The sequence below is a fragment of the Macrobrachium rosenbergii genome, chromosome 5 (assembly GCF_040412425.1).
Source record: "Macrobrachium rosenbergii isolate ZJJX-2024 chromosome 5, ASM4041242v1, whole genome shotgun sequence".
Lineage (NCBI taxonomy): Eukaryota > Metazoa > Arthropoda > Malacostraca > Decapoda > Palaemonidae > Macrobrachium > Macrobrachium rosenbergii.
Window position 1 is genome coordinate 7,373,418 of NC_089745.1, and position 22,634 is coordinate 7,396,051.

The 22,634-nt window shown below is 37.7% G+C and overlaps 1 protein-coding gene across 1 annotated transcript in view; it reads right to left on the bottom strand.

The window, feature by feature from the left end:
* Positions 1-10,392, bottom strand: part of LOC136838473 (uncharacterized) — a 606,774-nt gene extending 596,382 nt beyond the window's left edge. Inside the window, exon 1 of the mRNA XM_067103433.1 lies at positions 10,258-10,392. The gene's annotated coding sequence lies outside the window, so the exon portion shown is untranslated. The remainder of the gene's footprint in view (positions 1-10,257) is intronic.
* Between the last annotated feature and the right edge of the window lie 12,242 nt (positions 10,393-22,634).

The window sequence follows — 22,634 nt, forward strand, 5'->3', positions numbered from 1 at the left end:
TAAATACTGTACTTCGTATTATCAATTATATAAAAGGGAATTATTGAGTAATTATTTAAAATAGAATTAAAATTGAATCTGTAAAATAGTAATGTAACTAACAAAATAAACATCCGACAGATTACATTCATAACGATGATGTACGAAGTCGACAGAGAGAGAGAGAGAGAGAGAGAGAGAGAGAGAGAGAGAGAGAGAGAGACAAGCCTGGGGTACTTTGCTGCAGTCTCAACACTTGTTGTAGTAAGTGGTTCTGTACTTCGGAGATATTCCCATGGAATAGCCACCATGAAAAGAGACCTGACGTTTGGTCTTCTGTCAATTCTGATTTAGGCAAAACTTCCAGCTTCATACATCAACTGGTAATAGGACAAATCATTTGGAACAACGTACAGTAGTTTTTAACTAATGAGCTTGTTGGCGCGCTGGAACCCTGGGATGCTGTCTCCCCTACCTAACCCGGCCCCCACACGGGGCGGACAAACCGGTTTTGAGGGGGTGGGTGGCTGTGTCATGTCTCCTCTACTGTCACCAGGGGGAGGACAAACAAGATCTGATCCTCTCGGATTTTATTATTATAAAAAGATAGATAAGACCAATAGGCGCTTTGTCACAAAGATCAATTTTGTTTGCAGGCCACTTCCTTATAAAGAATTGTTTTCTAATTTTCACCGAAAATATTAGGGACTTTGTTTTCTTTATTTAACTTTTATCATTACAAAGTTGGCAGAAATTGCTATCTAAAAGGTTTTCCCTGTCAACTAAAAAACTGTTGTTCATAAACCCAAAAACATCTTTCCTAATGATTTGCGGCTGATATTGCAAATTACTTTATCATAACGTTTCGAGTACACATCGGTAAACAGCGGTATTGAAAATTCGTTCGCTAATTACCAATTAATAACAGTGCAATTAATTTACCAAACTATAATTTAGACACGCTTGCACGTATCTCTTTAGGCGTACTTTGGGCACGTATCAAATACATTAATTAGCGTTACGTATTTCTTTAATACATTTTATACGAGGTATGTGTTAATTTTGCATTTGGACACTTATAGGATATCATCTCTAGTGCATCTGGGCAATGTCCTATACATTATGATGTATCATCTTCAGCGTACCTAGGAGAGCTGTTAATCAGCTCAGTGGTCTGGTAAAACTAAGGTATACTTAACTTTTTTTCAGTCAGTGTACCTGGGTACTAAAATAAAAGTATATCTTAGTTTAACCAGACCACTGAGCTGATTAACAGCTCTCCTAGAGAGGGCTCGCCCGAAGGATTAGATTTATTTTACGTGGCTAAGAACCAGTTGGTTACCTAGCAACGGGACCTACTGTACAGCTTACTGTGGAATCCGAACCACATTATAGCGAGAAATGAATTTGTATCACCAGAAATAAATTCCTCTTATTCTTCATTGGCCGGCCGGAGATTCGAACTCGCGGCCAGCAGAGTCCTAGCTGAGAACGGAACCCACCTTCCAACGAAGAACTGTACCGATACGTATCACTTTCTGATTCTGATATGCATTACTCTTTTTGCACTTCGGTGATAAAAATGTCTTTCAGTTCGGTAACGTAATTTTTTCATTATGTTCAGCGTCACGTTTCATTTTCATTGTATTAAAGCTGACAGAAATTATTCTCCATTTCACAGTTCTCCAATATTCCTTGTCTTTTCTTGCAACGCAACATCATCTTTATCGCATAAACACGGCAATTCTCCAGTTCTGAAAACCTCTCTTTTTGTATGTTCCAACCATTACCATCATTGCACTTAACTCTCGCAGTTGGAAAATTCAAATGCCTTTCTACTTTTCACGGATCTGTTGTGACATTAGCATTCATCCACTCCGCTGAAAGGAATGGAAATGAAACTAATTAAAATCCATCCACTCCTGGTACTCCTGCACAATGAAATGCTCACAATACCTTTATTGATCATTCATTTGGGTTTACCAAACGTCAAATTTGTCGACGTGTCCCAATGAAATTTTAGGAATGTGATAAAAAAAAAAATAACGATACAACAAATATGTTTTTGTTTCTCAACAGAGGAAAAAATATTTGAAAATAAAATATTTGAAAATGCGTCACAAACAATAAAGAGTGGTTTTGTTGGCTCCAAACAAAGAAGGATAAAGTACGTAAAAATAAAGTCGGAAGTTGAAGCTCTACTTATTGAAAGGAAGTACATAATAGGCAGCCATATAATACAAAAAGCTATTCGGCCTAATTGATGATATGCGGTGACAGTAACAAAGGCGGTTATTATTATTATTATTATTTAGAAGATAAACACTATTCATACGGAACAAGCCTACAGGGGTCCAGCGACTTGAAACTCGAGCTTCCAAAGAATATAGTGTTCGTTTAAAAGAAGTTACAGAAGATAATAGGACATACAGAAAGAAGAGATCAGTTATTTGAAAAGAACAAAAATCAATAAATAAATAGGTAGACATATAAATAAAAGTACATTGTGAACTGCTTTAGGGTAGTAATGCATTGCATCTTCGCTTGGAATTTTGCTTCCAAACAAACAATAATTCAAAATGTATTAAAATAAATGAGATTAAATTTTGCAAAGAAGTGGAGAATGGTTTCAAAAGCCCAGCTTATCTTGAATATCGCAAAAAAATCTTTAAAGTAATTCCAAGTGCTAATCAGAAGCAACGTTATAAATCTCTGTCGGTCGGCATTAAAAGCGGTATGGAGACCTTATTACAAGCAACCAAGCACATACAGTATATATAATCAAGATCTTCTCCTAACTTGAATTCTCAGAATTCTTCATCATTTGATCCATTTTATTTCGTAATCCTTACACTGGAAAGAAAAGCAGGCATTTACAAAATCTATTCAAAAAGGTTCAATACGAATCATCCTCACGAAGCCATTGGTACTTCTTCGCCTCTCAATGTTATCACTGGAATACAAAATTTATACCAACGGCCAAGCGCTGGGACCTACGAGATCATTCAGCGCTGAAAGTAATGTTGAAACAATAACAGGCCGATAGTGAAAAGATGGAAGAGAATATGTACGGAAGTATGGTAAAAGGAATGAAATGGATTGCAGCTAAGAGCGTGAGGTGCACTGACGGCATTAAGCCCCACCCCCTACGGGATACCTCTCGCTATTCCTCTCTCTCTTTTAGCACCACGGCAGTTGACATAAATTCTGCGGAATGTCTACTCCCTTCTTCGCCCTGCGAGTGAGCTGACCCTCTTGAGGATCAAGATTCTCGCCGATACGGGGACACGCGAGAACATTTTCTGCCAACTTCAAGCATCATGAACCCAGACTTCGCATCGAGTAGCCAATGTTGGCGACAGAGCTGAACATTCGCATGCTTGCGCAGGCGTGACAACTCACTGAAGATACATACTATATAATATATATATATATATATATATATATATATATATATATATATATATATATATATATATATATATATATATATATATTATATATATAAATTTTATATATATATATGAAATGTGTGTGTGTGTGTTAATTATTCAGGTAAGGATATTCGTTAACACAGGACTGTCTCGTCCAATTCCATCTCTAACGTTAATATGACCCCTTTCCAAAACGCACGAATTCATATCCTTTTCCTTTCAATTACACATGCATACACAAATACGCCTGTCTGCGTCAGGCAGTTGGTGTATATGCATTTCAACAGATTTGAATAACACATGCATAAAGGTAAATTGACATAATACATCAACATTAATCATATATAAACATTCATCTCACTTACAGGGTTTTAAGTTTGAACGGGCATCAAACGTATCGAACCAACGCAAACCTACGCTATTCGAACTGCAAACAGCCGGTAACTTGAGAATAAACAAAGCAAGTCTATCCCCGCTATAAACAGCTATGAACACTCCCTTCAGTAGGGCGAATATGCACTAAGAACAGATTTTAATCCACAGCGCTAACATTAAAAACTTAAATAAAAACAAACAATACAACATGCAATGCATGGAAATACTACGGTCAGTTCATAAAAAAACATATAACGATTATGTGCAAATATTCATCTATCTATCTATCTATCTATCTATCTATCTATCTATCTATATATATATATATATATATATATATATATATATATATGTACATGGGTGCATTTATATGTACGTGTATGTATAATGTGAGAGAGAGAGAATTTCATTAGAGCCGTGCATCTTTTCAGATATGCTTGCATCTATTTCTCTTGTTCCAATTAATGGAGTCTGAAGGATGTTTTCAGGCCTTGTCTGAGCGGAATTCTCCAAAAGGTTACCTCAACTGTCAAAAGAATGTAAGTCAGTGAAAATAATTACCAAGCTTCATCAAATTCCGCTGAACCGTTCATGAGATACAGTGATAACGCGCGCGCGCATGCACACACATACACACACACACACGCACACATACACATCTATCCGTATATCCAAACTGATGTCTCCCCAAAGTTAATTGTTACAATAAGGCCACCCATTGTATATAACTGCCAAGTTCCATGAATTTCCGCTCAACCGTTCTTGAGGTATCCTGCTAAAACACGTACAATCGTACGTATAAAAACATAATTAGCGAAAGTAAGCTCTCTACTAAAAAGTCTAGCGACTAATAACCCTATGTAATCTAATGTTGGAATAGGATATAACATTTAGGCCAAAGGCCGAGCTCTGGGACCTAAGAGGTCATTCAGCGCTGAAAGGAGAATGGAGAGTAAAAAGGTTTTAACGGTGCAACAGGAAGCAAACCTCGCAGTTGCACTATAAAAAAAACTGCTGGGAGAGGATGGGGAGTAAGATGGAGGAAAAAGAACAGAAACGGAGGTACAGTAAAAGGAATAATAGGGGCTGCAGCTATGGGCCGAAGGGACGCTGCAAAGAACCTCAAGTAACGCCTAAAGTGCACCGCGTGAGGTGCACTGACAACCCTAACCCCCCTACGGGATGTAATCTAATATTAACAGGATGATAAACTCACAAAAGCAACGTATAGTGACGAAACACTGACTGCTTTTTAACCAGACGCAAACGTCCTCTCCGGCAAATGCAACGTGGGGTCCTTGTGTAATGATATCACGTTCCCATGTAAATGCAGGATCCAGTTTCAACGCCATTTTAACCAGTCAGAATTCTTCGACAGTCATCTCGTACTAAAGCGAATCAAAACAAACCGGTAAAGATGGACATAAAGGACGAAAAAAAAAAAAAACTAGTCACAGCAGTTTTGACAGTTGTAAAAAAAAGCTCTCGTTTCTGAAGCGCGACTTTACAGGCGAGAAGCTCTGAGATTTACGGTCGTTTTCGTTCAAGTTACGATGCGTGCCTAAACAAGGATGTTGCCATTTGATGAATTGCCTTATAATACGCGGTGCGATTACGCCCATGCCGGGCAAGATTACTTTACAACGAAACATTTTGAAAGGAACTGAAATGAGGGCGTTCACGGGTACAGATTACGGGTTTCGAACGTTTCTCGTCAAATTTAGTATATATCACCAGACATCAGACCATCGGCTCATCCCACATTAACGGAACTTTTAATAAGGAAAATGGTCGAACGTCCTTACCGTACGAGACAGAAGATACAATATATTAACCACAGGGTGAATTCGAGATGTTACAAAGCTTGGAATGGAATACAGAATTTAGGCCAAGCCCTGGGACCTATCAGGTCATTCAATGTTAAATGGGACGTTCTTCATTAGTGAGGTGGGTAGAGCTCCCGGCTAACACGCTGTTGGCCCAGCGTTCGACTCTCCGACTGGCCAGTGAAGAATTAGAGGAATTTATTTCTGGTGACAGAAATTCATTTCTCGTCATATTGTGGTTCGGATTCCACAATAAGCTGGTAGGTCCCGTTGCCAGGTAACCAGTTGGTTCTTAGCCACGTCAAATAAATCTAATCCTTCGGGCCAGCCCTAGGAGAGCTGTTAAATCAGCTCAGTGGTCTGGTTAAACTAAGATATACTTAATTTAACTTAACTGTTAAAAGGGAAATTGAAAGTAGAATGGTGTGACAGGAGGAAAGCCTCGTAGTTTCTCTATGAAACAACTGTTAGGAGAGGGTGGATAGCATGATGGAAGAAAGGGAATATGAATGGAAGCACAGTAACAGGAATGAAATGGGCTGTAACTAGGGGCCGAAGGGACGCTGCAAAGAACCTAAAGTAATGCCTACAGTGCACCGCGTGAAGTGCACCGACGGCACTACCCCACTACAGGGGAAAGCTTTTAATATTGAAACAAAGTAACTGCAAACACTGATCATAGCCATAAATGTTAATGCCCTGAGGTGTCTTTGTAAGTACTCAGTCAACACTGAAAATCAGAGCTAATAAACAAGAAGTTTTCCGATAGTTTGGCTGTAGCCGAAACTCGGCGAAATGACTCATGTTTCCTATTGTCTTCTGTAATTTCTTTCAAGTGAACACTATAACTCCTTTTATGTCAGGGCCGAGGGGGAGGGGGGAGTGAGATTCAGGTAAAAAAAGGGGGATTTACAAAACTGGAGCCTCAATCACAAAAATTCAACCACAGCACCTCCTTAAAGAAGAATTAAAAACAGAAGAAATGCAAGGACGTTGTGCAATAGAAGGGAACAAAGGAATCAACACCACTACAATAAGTATTAGTGGCATCCTGTAGGATGGGAATTATTCTTTGTAAAAACGTCAGATTAGTTGTTTTCTTCACAGCAGGAATAAATCACCATCACACTGGCGAATTGTAACATACACCTTACCTTTGCTACTATGACAATAAATGGTGCTCATTCGAACACCATGAGTCGACCTCCCGAGAGAGAAAATACTCTTACAGTATATTCGGGTAAGACCGTGCTAATCCGCTTGCACTACTGAGAGATAGTGGCCAGTTTACAAAGAGCCTTACCTGCTTTCAAGACCGGTTTCCCTATGCGTTTAGTTTTAAATGTTTGTTTTTTTATATGTTCTTTAACTCTTTTTCTATTCGGCACTGTTTACGTAACAACTGTGCTATTATAATTACAATTGACTCATGGAATTTCTGGCTATATCATCATTCAGAAAGAACGCGCGGATCGTTTTACAGCTCCTTAGGAAGTCACAGAGGAAACGGAAAACATGAGGTTTCGCCTACGAACACACAAACGCAAAAACTGAATAACAATATATATTAATATATTATTTATTATTTAGGGATTGTTTTGATACTACTTATGGTTCGGCTCGTACTGAGAGTTGAGCCACGAGGGAATGGTAATTGATTTTTTAATGTTTTATCTTTTTATTACCTCTTGAATTTTTTTTTTTGACAGGCGCTTTTATCATGAACGTTTCGGAACGTGATTCTTCATTATACAGCGGATTATTGGGTGCTACTTTGGCTTGTTATCAGCGCGTCACCCCCGAGGTGCTAGTACTAAACATGGTGGAAGCTCTATGGGACGCCGTGTTTAGTACTAACCCCTCGGGGATCAAAGATATCGTTTATTAGTATAATAATTTGTCGACCACACAATATAGAAATGGGTATATATAATACTTTAACCCCCGAGGGGCTAGTACTAAACACGACGTTCCATTGAGCTTCCGCCATATTTAGTACTAGCACCTCGGAGGTGACGCGTAGGTAACAAGCCAAAGTAGCACAGATTACTGTTTTTGACGGTGCTGCAGTAATAGTGATTGTTGCAGCCTCAATTGAACCATGACGTTTGGTAAACCGTATATGACGGAAAGGCAAGGTACTTATCAATCTAGGTTTTATCTTAGCACAGCAATCTGATGTGGATTTTTTTTTTCTGTTAGCTATTCATAAACTGCTACTACAGTACTTCGTCATCCCTTCTGAACCGCCCACTTTGCGTGTCTCGGGTCTCGTTTTGACCCGTCGCTGCTACAAAGCACCTGTTACAAACTTGAACATGCAAGTAAACGGAGATTATCAATCATTCTAATACTGTACTCAGTAAATGTATGGAAGCAGCAAATACACCAATAACAACGGCCATTTTAATTCACAGTAATCATGGTTATTTATACAATAACAATAAACCAAACTCATAACTGCTACACAGACAACAATAACATGTCATTATTACATTATTAGATCGCCATTACTTAATGCCTTTTAATTGTTAAACCAGACCAACGAACTACATTTTCTAGACTCACAGAGCTAGGCCGATGGATTTGTACAGAAACGGAGAAAAAGTTGGACGTAGAGGGTGCAGTGTTTTTACTGAATTCATTACTTTCCTGGTGAATTACATGTTTTGATTGTGTCATACGGTATCCTGGCGGGTGTTGCGAGGCCTTCTGCCTGAAAAGGTTCGACAGTGGTTAAAATGGTACCCACTGAAAAGTTGTAGACAGCCCACCATGCCAATATATCTCCACGGATGTACTAGGTCTATTGGATATTCACATACAATTAGGCCTACCACTGCCATATACGTGTTTTGGATGACCGAGAATCCTACACCAAATAACTGTAGATTTCTCTCTCTCTCTCTCTCTCTCTCTCTCTCTCTCTCTCCAAGATATGCAATAAGTAACACGCTTTCATGTCGAATCACCGATCAACAGCGATTGGAGTTATTCCGGTCAACCCTTTTCTTTTATCCGGAAATCATCAAAGATTTAAAAACTCTGAGAAAGTCAAACCTAATTAACAAAAGTCACTGACGCTAACCCATTTTCCCGGTAGTGAGGTAGTACCGTCAGTGCACCTCACGTGGTACGCTATGCATTACTTAAACGTGTTTGCAGCGTTCCTTCAGCCCATAGCTGCACCTACTTTTAAGCCGTTTCCCTCATCCTATCTTCAATCCCTTTACTTTCAGGTTCTTTTATCTTTTCAGTCCCTTAAGCGTTGCACGGTCGAAAAACCTCAGTACTTGGCTTGACAAGTTAAATTTCATATATTCATAATCACAAGTAAACTCGATTTCACACGCATATAGGCCTAATATGCCCTTCAGTAACAAATATTTTTGTATGCAAAGTAATCAACGGCCTAGCATGTTCACGCCTGTGTGACAAGACCTTACGCTACTACTTTGCACCGTTCTCTACCTCATTTGCATACTAAATCTAACATTATCTCCGTCGAACTGCTATTTTCATCATCATATGGTACACAGAATCTCTCTCTCTCTCTCTCTCTCTCTCTCTCTCTCTCTCTCTCTCTCTCTCTCTCGTATGGGCAGGTTAATGGCCGTTCAACTCGTTCCATATGAACGACAGCACCTTATGAATAATAATAATGATGATTTCAACAGTGTCCGTCATGCACGCGATAAAAGCACATCAGGAGTCATGAAAACTGATCTTAAAGGGCCTCAATAAGACTACAAATCACGAATGTTCATTTAGCAAATAAGCTTACTTACAAATACAATAATAACGCCAAACCCTTAACTACTTTTGCTCGTATAAATCCACGAAAATGGGGGCATTAACACAACAACAACAACAACAACAAATAATAATAATAATAATAATAATAATAATAATAATAATAATAATAATAGAAGTTACTTTATAGTCCACCTAGTGGATTGTCCTAAGCAAAATTACAGAATGTCAACAACCAAAAGCGACTGTGAAATCAAATATGTTTAGGCATATCGCTCACACAGTATACATTACTTATCGCGTGGGTTTATGTATACAGAATCTCATGAAGCATATCACAGCATGAATCGAATAATATCAGGCCTATATCCAGCCTATTATCTTAAAAGCATTCCTATGTATGAGTACAGTTGACTATGGAATTACTTAGATAATAACATGCAAGCATTCTTGTGTATGACTATATTTGACAATGGAATTATTTTAGATGATAACACATAAAGGAATGATCGTATACTTTTTAATATTAAAATCTACTTTTAGAATTACGATGTTCTATTTTTGTGGTGTGGGTCAACTCCGCCAAGCTACGCGCTCGCCAACTTAAGCATTCCTTTGAATTCATGATACCAAGCACTAAGCATATTAATTAGATAGATAATTATACCTGTTATATAATGTACGCCTGCTTGAAAGCAAGTAAAACCAACTCAGACCACCGAAAAAGCATTATTTGGCCACGCAAGTTACTCTGACCTGAACGTAATCTAGAAAGAATTAGGGACAAACCACAACAATGCTATTGATTACAAAAGGTTTGCATAGCAAATCCTTCTCCATGAAAAAAAAGCTACTCAGGTCGAGAATTTCAACAAGGACGTTTCACAAACCTGACGATGATGATGGACTTTTCACAGGGTACAATCGATGAGGGTAAAAACCGGTACGCGTGGTACAGACAACGTGGGGCAATGGGGACCGAAAGAAGCACGATACTCTCTCCTCAACTACTCCAATAACACTGCTCGGCGGTGCCGCGATCCTGCAGGTATATGGGTGTTTGAAGGTGCCACTTAGCACATTAATGCGGTATTTTGCCTGTCACTTGATACTCCTCGCTCCTACGTCCCTAAGTTACTCGCTGTTTTACTTATTTATTATTTTTTACAGTCCATCCATGCATTTTCGAAACCAGTTCCCTGTGCGCATGGGTACGTCTAGTATAGCTTATGATAGCCGTGTCGTTTCTAAGTAGTTTCTTTTAACGGTGATTTAGAGCTGGGTCTAGATTTTATTTTTTTTTTTTAGAAAACCGCATTTTTCTTTCATTGGCCTTCATGGATATTGTTCTTTGACAATACATTGACGCATTTTATTGAAAATAATGAAGAAATCTAAGAAAGTATACGGGTACGACTCTCGAGTATTTTAGCAGCCACAGTGACCTCTTAAGATTGACTTCTTCCCACTTTTTGGAGAAGCTTTCAACTGAAAGTTTCGAATCAGTGAATCAGATGAATGGCTGGTTAATGGCCCTCGACCTATTGTTTTTCAACGCTTTCAGTAGAAACCGTATCCGACAAGTGAGAAGAATATTGTTAATGAAGAGGTCATGGTGGCTAATAACTACCGTATATGTTTCTGGTAACCGTAACAAGCAATATATGCTTAACTGGTTTAGCTTATGCCAGCCTTGACTCCTGATGTGGACGTCTGGTCTTGGCCTACCTGACCTTGACGTAATGTTCCAATAACACTCTTAAATACACCAAGTGATGAACAGATGTCTTTCTTACTATCGTCGAATGAACCTGATTTTGTGTTTATTGATTGCCAAAAATCCGCTGCGCGTTGCACCATTTCCCAAAATCGACTTTACGGTAATTTTCGATCAGATGCTCCGTTGTTCCGTAAATAAAATAAGAGAGAAGTGGAAAGATACGAACGACAAACAATGCCTGAGTGATGAAGCTCAGGTTCACTGAAGTTTCCGCAATCAAGTAGAAATCATTAGGCCTAACTCACGGATAGCTTGGTTAGGTGACTGTTCCCTCCCATTCGCACTAACGAGATTTTGGTTTCTCTTATTGTTTTACGAAACTTATCGATTATGAAAAGCTTCAGAATGAATCCATGGGTTATGCTAACTGGTGGAATCTAGTCCTCATCAGGATATACAGCCTGACCGCACCTTACCTTACCCTACCTAGACATATAGGCCCATCGACCAATTCCCATATCACAACCAAGGACCTTGATCACAGCCTATTGATGTCACGCATGATGCCCTTAGATTTATTAGATTAGGTAGGCCTTATGCCAGTACAGGTCATTTGACGTCATTTGCTAGTTGCAGTAAAGACAGAACCGTCAGGATGCGTACGTTATGGGGTGAAAACCCGCACAAAGATTTTTTGTGAAAATTCACGGGTGGTTGAAATATGATCTCAGCCTTATCCTTGCCACCACTTGTCTACTAACTTTTAACGCGGAGTTTATCACCCGTAGATCATTGTGGCTTTCATTCACACCGTTCGTTGATAATCTCTGACTCACTTGGTCTCATTCAACGGCTCAAAGGCTACGGAGATATCGCTGATTCTGTGGGAAATCCTGTTTGATGTCCCTTTGAGATCGTTTATTTAGACCAGAGATTTCCAATTACGTAACACTTCTCTGGGAATGGAGGGCGTTTTTGTGTGTCACCGAAATATTCTTTCAATAAGATACTAATGATGGGTTATATGTAACATTTATTCAGATAGGCATGCGCGTGCCACTCACCCCAACCCAACCACACAAATAAATATATTATTTATATACATAATTTATTAACAAGTTATGAAAAGAGAGTTTTACGCAAATATATATATATATATATATATATATATATATATATATATATATATATATATATATTAAAACATGCAGTTATAATATAATGAGTACGGAAACAGCAAAGACTTAATGCAAGTACTGAGAGAGGGTGAATGCAGAGAGGGAGGTGCCAGAGCCAGTGAGACATAAGCTAGTTTGTTGGTTATTTATTTGTTTTTCTTCGTTATTCATCTTATTTCTCTTACAGTTTATTCATTGCTTTTCTATTTCCTTTTCTGTACTGGGCTGTTTTCCCTGTTGAGTTTCTTAGGTTTTTAATATTCTGCTTTTTATACTTAGGTTGTGGTTTGGCTAATAATAATAATAATAATAATAATAATAATAATAATAATAATAATAATAATAATAATAATAATGAGGAAAATGAGGAGGTATCAGAACTTGTTTCAATATTTTGTTTAGCTGAATAATTCATTTCCCATTCACAAATGACTATGGAAAACGTACTAAGGGCATTGAAGGTTAAGGATTAAAATTTTGAAACTGGACGAAATGCAAAAATAAAATTATTTTGTCTTATAATATTAATGCACTAACAAGCAAATACTAATGTGAAATTCTGGCCAAAAGTCAGAACCTGTGATCATATATTGATGAAGTAAAGAAAATAACTAAAGTAAACAAATTACGATTGTTATGAATTACAGACGGAAAAAATTTAAACATTTCCATCACGAAGCAACAGTGCAAATGTAATTTATGTAATTATACTAACGTATGTAAAGAAGATTTTTATATATTTTGTATAAAGGCCAACCTTCAAGAAAAGAGAATGAAACTGCGAATATTAGCAAGAGTGAAGATGTAAGAGAAAGTGGAAGATCAGCTGACAAAGAGATGGTTGATAGGATAAAGAGAGGACAAGGCTTCTTCTTGCGTCAGTAAGAAGTGGGTGAGTCTAGTATTGGAATAAAAGTGATGAATATGAGGAAAAGATTCACTGAGCGACTCCACTGAGAGAGAGAGACTTCAGAGAGAGAGAGAGAGAGAGAGAGAGAGAGAAAGAAAATAATGAATAAATACGTTAAAGTTAAGAACTTAGTTTTACAGACCACTGGAGCCGATTAACAGCTCCTAGAACGACAAGAACCAACTGGTTACCTAAAGTGTCAGGACAGAACCACTGAGAGAAATGAATTTCTATCACCAGAAATAAATTCCTCTAGAGAGCCAGAGAGAAGCAGAGAGAGAGAGACCAGAGAGAAGAGAGAACGACTGAGCTGGAGAGAGAGAGAGAGAGAGAGGAGAAATAATGAATAAAAGGAAAATAATGAATAAATACAAAATAAATCATTATCTCCTTGTTGTCTCTGGTGGACTGCTAAAGGTGAAGAAAATAAATTTCTAGTGTTTAAAGGGAAGGGACTGGGGGGCTGGAGCCCGGGATCTCCCGGGGGGGAGGGGGGAGTGATTGTTCAACCTACTCTCCGGACCCTCATCGCGACCCATCGCCGCCTACACCAGACTCATAAAGTTTCTCGCAAGTTGCAGCGGTGGTCACGTGACCTCATGTTCCAAAGGCGACCAGTAAGTAGCGTTGGGTGTGGTCTTTACTTGGATGGGAGACTTCCAGGAATAGACTTCTGTCTATTCCTGGAAGTCTCCCATCCAAGTAGGCAAGTAGGCTTTTAAATGTCTTTGGGTCAGGGTGTAAGACTAGCAACTGTACTCCTGTTAAGTGGAAAGGGTTTGTTTGTGTATGTGTGTGTATATATATAATATTCATATATATCTGTATGTACATATATGTACATATATGTAGGTGTGTGGACGCGCGCGCGTGCGTGCTATGTGTGTGCGTATGAGGTTTGTCGTACATCTCCCTCGTGGCCAAATATCCCTGCTGGAATATAATTAAGAGTAGATCTCACGGGGACCGATTGGAGCCAAGATTTGTTGGATGGACTCTCGAGGTTTGTTGAAGGATGCTCGGCGTTTCTTTGAGGGTGCTTAAAGGATGAGAGAGAGAGAGAGAGAGAGAGAGAGAGAGAGAGAGAGAGAGAGAGAGAGAGAGAGAGAGAGAGAGGATTTCATATCAATCGATTCGTTCAGGCGTGTATAATTGTTGCCTACTTGTGTTTACGTTTCAAGTTTATTTTAAGACGTTATTAGGAATCTCTCTTAATTATTCCTTCGTTCACGCGGATGACGAATAAAGAAAAATAAGGCATTGCGTGTAAAATTATTACCTAATTACGTTTCAAGTTCCATCTTTAAATTTAAGACGTTATTAGGAACCTCTCTTAGTTATTCCTTCGTTTAAATAAAATGACGACTAAATAAAAATAATTTGTCTGAAATGTAGAATAAAGGAAAATGCAGGAAGGCGAATTTCAGAGGTCCTTTATTCCTCACACAGCTGGACTTTGGAATAGCCTCCCTACTAAGGTTGTCGGGAAATTGGAACTTCTTCAGAAGTTCAATAGGAGATGCAATGCATCGCTATACCTAATACAATTCTCCTTGTATTTCAATAGTTTACTTACGTTTTTCTTTATTTATTAATCTGTTTTCCTAATAACTGATCTCCTCTTTCTGTATTTCCCATTACATTCTGTTACTTCTTTTTAACGAACACCTTCATATTCTTTCGAAGCTTGAATTTCAAGTCAGTGGCCCCTGTGGTGGGCTTGTTCCATATGAATATGATTCATCTTCTGAATGATAATAATAATAATAATAATAATAATAATAATAATAATAATAATAATAATAATAATGTTGACTGAAGATGAACCCAGAGGAGGGTTCAAAACTTTATAAAATTCTACTTGAACCTTTAACAAATTATTGTGGACCCTTTATAAAAGTAATAATAATAATAATAATAATAATAATAATAATAATAATAATAATAATAATAATAATAATGAATGTAAAAACCAACATTACACTGACGCCTGTTCATTCATTTTTCCTCTTTCAATGAACAAAGTTGACATGAAAATAACTGAGGCTCTTTTAAGCATACAAATTATACCCTGATATCGCATGAAAGTGAACAAAACTGTGATCTCCGTTCGCTGTGTGATCTCTTATTAGGATCATCGAGATAATTCCTAACTTCCTCCCCTCCTCTCTCTCATATATATATATATATATATATATATATATATATATATATATATATATATATATATATATATATATATATATATATATATATATCATTGCTAATCTCTCTCCTCTCTCTTTCTCGATATCGTTGCTAATCTCTCTCTCTCGATATCTTTGCTAATCTCTCTCTCTCTCTCTGTCTTCTCATTCTTCTTACGAAACCGGGACAATGGCATAGTTTCAGCTGAGTAATGTTTTTCTGGGAGGACAAAAATAAAACATCTTGATTTTCTCTCGAGACGATGACTCCTCCCTTTGATTTATTGCTGAACGGACAAATCCCTTGTTCTCTCTCTCTCTCTCTCTCTCTCAATCACGTCTGTATCTCTCTATCTTTCCATCTGTCTGGGTTTAATTCGCTCTATCAATCACGTCTGTAACTCTATCTTATCTTTCCATCCGTCTGGGTCTAATTCGCTCTATAAATTACGTCTGCATTACTTTATCTCTCTACTATCTGGGTTTAATTCGCTCTATCAATCACGTCTGTATCCCTTTATCTTTCCATCGGTCTGTGTTTAATTCGCTCTATCAATCACGTCTGTATCTCTCTATCTTTCCATCTATGTGTGTTTAATTCGCTCTATTAATCACGTCTGAATCTCTCTCTATCTTTCCAACTGGATTTAATTCGCTCTATCAGTCACGTCCGCATCTCTCTATCTCTCCATCTATCTGGGTTTAATTCGTTCTATCAATCACGTCTGTATCTCACTCTTTCTTTCCATCTCTCCGAATTTAATTCGCTCTGTCAATAGCGTATGCATTTATCTGTCTGCGTTTTAACTTACCTGTCTACGTTCCAATCGACTATATTTATATTTAAAAACTTGTTTTTGTATTGTCAGCATAGATTCGTGCTGCAAGGATTTTATTTACTTAATGTATTAATAAGGTGAAGTTTTCAAAATAACAGTTAAGATTTTTGTTATTTTATTATCTTTTCCTTTTTCTTCTCCGTTTATAATATACCTTCTTCATTTCTCATCTTTGCGGAGCATATATTTATTCATTTATAATCCTCACGTGAGTGTTACTTCCTTTTCCAACTCTGCTTTAAAAAAAAATGTAAAAATTCTCGTATAATATTTTGCGTAATTCTACTAAGAAACAAACAAACTCATTAAAAAATATACACCTCCTTGGTGAAGGTGATAGTTCAAAGGACCTCCCTAGAAAGACGCAAATGCGCATGCGCACCATCACGTAGTGAGAAACAAACCAATTAAAGAATATATACCTCCTTGGCGAAGGTGATAGTCCATATAGAATTATAGATCTTCCTGGAAAGACGCAAATGCGCACGCGCACCATCGCGTAGTGAACCAATTATATTAACGGCGTAAAAATGTTACGCGGACATGGGACGCATCGATTTCAGTTCCCGCGCGCGCGAAAGCAGACGATTATAGATTATCATGCGAACGTCTGGGATTACTGGCGCCGTAACACCAGTAAGTAAATGAGGACGAATTTATATTGCATGAAAAAAATTGCTTTACCTAAAGTTTTAGTTTTCTGTAAAAGAAAACTGTTGTGTTGGCTTTGTCTGTCCGTCCGCACTTTTTTCTGTCCGCCCTCAGATCTTAAAAACTACTGAGGCTAGAGGGCTGCAAATTGGTATGTTGATCACCCACCATCCGGGCATCAAACATACCAAATTGCAACCCCTAGCCTCTGGAGGTTTTATTTTATATAAGGTTAAAGTTAGCCATAATCGTGCTTCTGGCAACGCAACAACACCTTAGGATAGATCTATTTTCGGTGGCCTTGATTATGCGCTGTACAGAAAACTCGATTGCGCCGAAGAAACTTCGGCGCATTGTTTACTAGTGTCTTTGTGCACTTAAATTACTTTGAGAGTTACATAGTGGTATAATCACTCTGACATTCATCGCAGTTGAAACAAATGGGCTTTCATGTGAATGATTTAAAATTATCACCGCTGACACAACATAATCAAATAATTTTGGCTGTTGCGTGAATTACCTAATGATTTGGCGGTCACATAAGTTATCAAATAATTTGGTGGTCTATATCAGTTATCATATAATTTAGAAGCTACATCAATTATCAAATAATTTTGCCATTCACATGACTCAAGGATTATTTTGTTAGTCACAACAATTAGCCATTTATGGCGGGTGCAAACGGGATTACTAGGCTAATCAGCCCTCATAACCATTATAAACGAATCTCTTTGATAGCCTAGTAAATAATCAAAATTAGGAAGTCCCTACCATCCTCTATGTTCCCATGACATGAAATATAATAAAGCAAACATCATCTTTTGAATTTTTGCCATGAATTTATAATTTTGCTTTAATCTTGGCAGCACAGGCAACCCTTTATTTTCTCGATCTCTTTATCTTGCTTTCTAACCACTAAAACTCCTTATTTTCACCGCCTTAAGCGATAAACAGCTGAAAGTGCTTCACTGTTTGGCTTTTAAACCTGAATTCCGTAATTCATTCATTTATTCTGGTCTTATTTGTCAGACAAGCGTCGATAATGGCACGATTTGGCCACGAGAATAATTTTCAGACGAGTTATGTTGATTTGACCTAAGCAAATATAGCTGTAGTTACAATGGACGGAATAAATACAAATACTGTGAGAAATATGAACTAAAATATATGTTTTTACGGTGAAACTGAAGATCGAGAGCTACTTTGTCCATCCAAAACTGGTATATACTAAAACCGTCACCAATTGCGTGGACGAGTTTTTAATTTTCCTTTAATAACTCTTTGTAAATACTGTTAAAGTAGACAGTACACTTATAAAAACACAGAATAATAATTTTACCACTAGCTCTTTGAAAAAGTACTTTTGTTGGGGAATGTGCAATACACAAAATATTTTTAAGCGCGAGGAAGAACATTTTAGTTTAGTCTATCATAAAATATGGCTTTCTTTTACTCAGTATTCTAGTTTTCTTTGATTTGTAGCAGACACGAAGACATTCCCATTGTCGAGAAGTTCGGAACCCTTACAGAATTTTTAATCGTTATAAAGGACTTTAAAGAAAGAATTAACATTACAGGAGACATTATGCATTCTGCAGATGATATAACTATTTGGATATATGACCGTGAGGAATTAGAAGGAGCACTGGTATACTTGAATGATTGTTTAACAGATAGCGGGACTAAGAATGAATATAGGAAAAACAGAAATATTAACAGTCAGCAAACAACCTCAAGCACCAGCAAACATCATGATAAGGAATACAGTGATAAAGGACACCGTCTCATTCAAATATCTAGGATGTGTGTTTACAGATAAGGACGATAAGAGGAGGGAGGAAATCACTGAAAGAATAGACAAATATAACATAATCTGGAGCTCTTTATTCAATGATGAGAGATGCGCATGTACCGAGAGAAGTAAAGAAAGCTATATTCGAGGGATTGTTAACACCAATAGTGACAAACGGATCGGAGAGCTGGACAGTGACAAGTAAAGACAGAAGTACGGTCCAAGCCTCAGAGATGAAAAGCCTGAGAACAATAATAAACAAAACAAAGGAGATAGGCTGAGAAATGAGAATGTTAGGAGAACAGTAGGAATGGGACCTGTGAACAAGATTGAGAAGGGACAACTGAGATGGCTGGGTCATGAGAATGGATGAAAATACAATGCAAAGAAAAGATGGAACTGGATACCTGGAGGAAGGGGATCGAGAGGTAGGCCTCGTAAGCGCTGGAAGGATGGAGTGGAGGATATCCTGACAAAGCACAACATGCCAACAATCGAAGACCTTGGAAGAGATGGAATATTTGAAGACCGATGAGACTAGATAAGAAGACACCCCACTGACAGGCTGAAAAGCCTACCTGGGAGTGGAAGGGAAGTGAAGTGATATTAGGAAAAGTAACTTCACCCTTAATGTCTATGAATGCTTACACATATGCATGGCCACATGTATGTTTATGTATACTGGCTACATTTGTATGTATGTACGTGTATGAATGCATATGCACACTTACGTGTATTTAAACGCACCAATACTTGTTGATTTGCATATGTATTATGTGAGCTTTCCTTTTCATATATGAACGTGTATATAAACATTTACAATTTAAAATCCACCCCCAGTCACTTATCAGTTATCATGCGACTTTGGTTGCCCTAGAGCAAGAGCCCGTGCCAGCACAAAGACTGGCTTAGTCTAAAACGAACGATTATGACGCATGCACAAGATTTTGCCTAAGTATACCTTAGTTTAACCAGACCACTGAGCTGATTAACAGCTCTCCTAGGGCTGGCCCGAAGGATTAGACTTGTTTTACCTGGCTAAGAACCAACTGGTTACCTAGCAACGGGACCTACAGCTTACTGTGGAATCCGAACCACATCATACCAAGAAATGAATTTCTATCACAAGAAATAAATTCCTCTAATTCTTCACTGGCCGGTCGGAGACTCGAACGTGGGCCCAGCAGAGTGCTAGCCGAGAACTATACCGACCCATCCAACGAAGGATTTTGCCTAACATTTTTACCTTACACCCTTCTATAATGATCTTTCTTTAATTTCTTTTTCTTCCAATTAAACATTCTTTACTATACTTAGTTTCATAAGGCCAAAACCAGCATTCCCCCTTGAACGGTAACTCTGCAGAAAGCAATCAAAGAGAATGCTTGAGAAGTTTCCTGACTTGGTAAGTTATGATTTTTAAATGTCATATAAATGAAAGGGTTAAGAATGAACCCTTTGGTCTCATTAGCTCGTGTTATTATGAAAATTATATATATATATATATATATATATATATATATATATATATATATATATATATATATATATATGTGTGTGTGTGTGTGTGTATAATAATGTAATAGCAATGAGGAATTAGAACAACCTGACTATTAAAATGAACATTATGTAGAGTTTGCAATACAGTACAATGAAGTTTGCGCCAACTTATCTTTTAGCTCTTGAATTGGTGAAACTACCTAATCATAATCTCCTAGCACTAATTATTTTAAAAAAAAATGAAAAGTTTACAGGAACAAGGAATATTCTGTTCAGGATATGGGGAATGCTGACAGGCACAAAGAAATTCGACTAACCAATCATACTGGTTGAAAGGACATGGCGTGACAACAGCTAAGATCTTACTATGAAGGACCCTATTTAACTTAAAGAATCATTAAGTGGTTTAACAAGTGAGACAAGTCAGAATTCTAGACTCTTGTGGTTTATGCATTATACGTCATTCCTGAATGCTGGCTAAGTTTGCCTGTACTAATTATCCAGGTTTCCTATTTGGGTCCCTCGATAAGTGCTTTATAGCTGGGGAGGCACAAAACCACGAATATTTGTCCGGGTTGCAAAAAACTAGGATTAAACAGTTGTAAAAGTCTAACGGTTCGAAAAAACCCGAGAGGTTCAGTAAGAGAATAGGTACCAGCACTCTGGCTGGGGAGTTAAAACAGCGGGCCTAGCGACACACTGGCCACGCGTCACAGGCATTGGGACCTGTCCCCCACTAGCTGTCGGCCTAAGAAACAGGAGATCAGCGCCTGCCCTATGAGCCTGCAGAGGCCCGGGAGGACTTTAATAACTTTTTTAACTAAAGGTATATGGTTCATGCATTTAGCGTGAAGCTGAAGTATATATCCAACTAATAGAGCAGATGGAGGTGTTATGGATTAACTTGGCATTTCCTAAGGAAATGAATGTCAAATTCGTCAGAATCACTTTATAGACAAAGAAAAAGTAACATTTCATGCCGAACTCGATCATATGCAACTTCTAAATTTTGCCAGTTTGTTAGAATCACATAAAAAACACCAAAATTCTACTTTCAAGAGGTTAAGTGGCAGTTTGCAATAAATATTCATAAAAATTCTTACCTCTAAGCTACTTATGTGACCAGTTCCTCTAACTCTACCTCAAATACCCTCATGTGCAGTAAGCCTAGGACTAATCTTGAAAAACCCCAAAACTTGATTGAAGTCTTCTAATTCAAGGTGCACTATTCATAAAAAATATGCTGAAAGATGTAAGCCTATGAAAGAGACAGTTTAGACTGGAGCAACGATAGAAACCTGACAGACTAAGAATATTTCGATGATGCTGTTTGAACCAGCACTAAAAACTTAGAAAATAAATCTAAGAAAATAAAAGTTATGAGGCCAGAGTGAGTACAAAGGGATGAAATACCATTAGATGAAAGAAAGAATGAATGAATTTTAATCTTTCAATCATTTACGAACAATGATATCCGGTACAGGTTCTCCAGAATTGGAATTTAGTTTAAGGCTAAAAAAGCAAGTCAAACAATTGGCTGGTTAAATAAGATTTAGAAGTCAAATACGATTAAAATCACATACGAAGTAAGATTATGCATTAGTCATGGAATGGAAATGGAACTAAATCTAAAAGGTTCTGTCAATTCGCGAATAAAGCTTTAAGAAAAAGATTAAGGTTCAGATGGCAGAATAGTTAGACATGTATACCATGTGGAGGAACTGCAGAACTCCATAAGTATAAGGAATGCTGAGGTGGCTTGGACATATCCTTCGCACAACCCCTGTGAAATCTGGGTCTTCAAACTCTTCTGGTGCCCACAAGAGCCCAGCTGACACTATCACAAGTTCTCCCAGGGGTTGTAAGTATGACATGTTCAGACCATCTCCATCTCCTATCCATCACTGTTTCAAATACATAATTTCCCTCAAGGATTCATTTCTAACTCTAATTTGCCATCTGACTACTATTATTCTTCTTTAAGCTTTATTATAAAACCGGCGAAATCTTTGATATAGTTTCACTGTCAAATCATGATCTATGTCCATAGAGCAATATAGATTATACTAATGTATCATCTTACATTCGTACTCAATTTCAGTCTGTTTGATTTCCAAATCTTAGTTAGCCTAACTATTGTTTGATTTGCCATTTTAGCCTTGTATTAGATTTTAACTCTGGAGAGCTTTTATGGATATCACTGTTCATAAATGATTACAAAAACTCAACCTCATTCATCCTTTCTCCATCTAATATGGTTTCTGTCATCTGTGAATACTCTGTTGAACTGAATATAGAATTTAGGCCAAAGGGCAAGCACTGGGTCCTATGAGGTCATTCAGCGCTGAAACGGAAATTGACAGCATAAGGTCTGAAAGGTGTAACAGGAGGAAAACCTCAAAGCAGTTGCACTATGAAACAACTGTTAGGAGAAGGTGGAAAGTAAGATGGAAGAAAGAGAATATGAACGGAGGTACAGTAAAGGGAACGG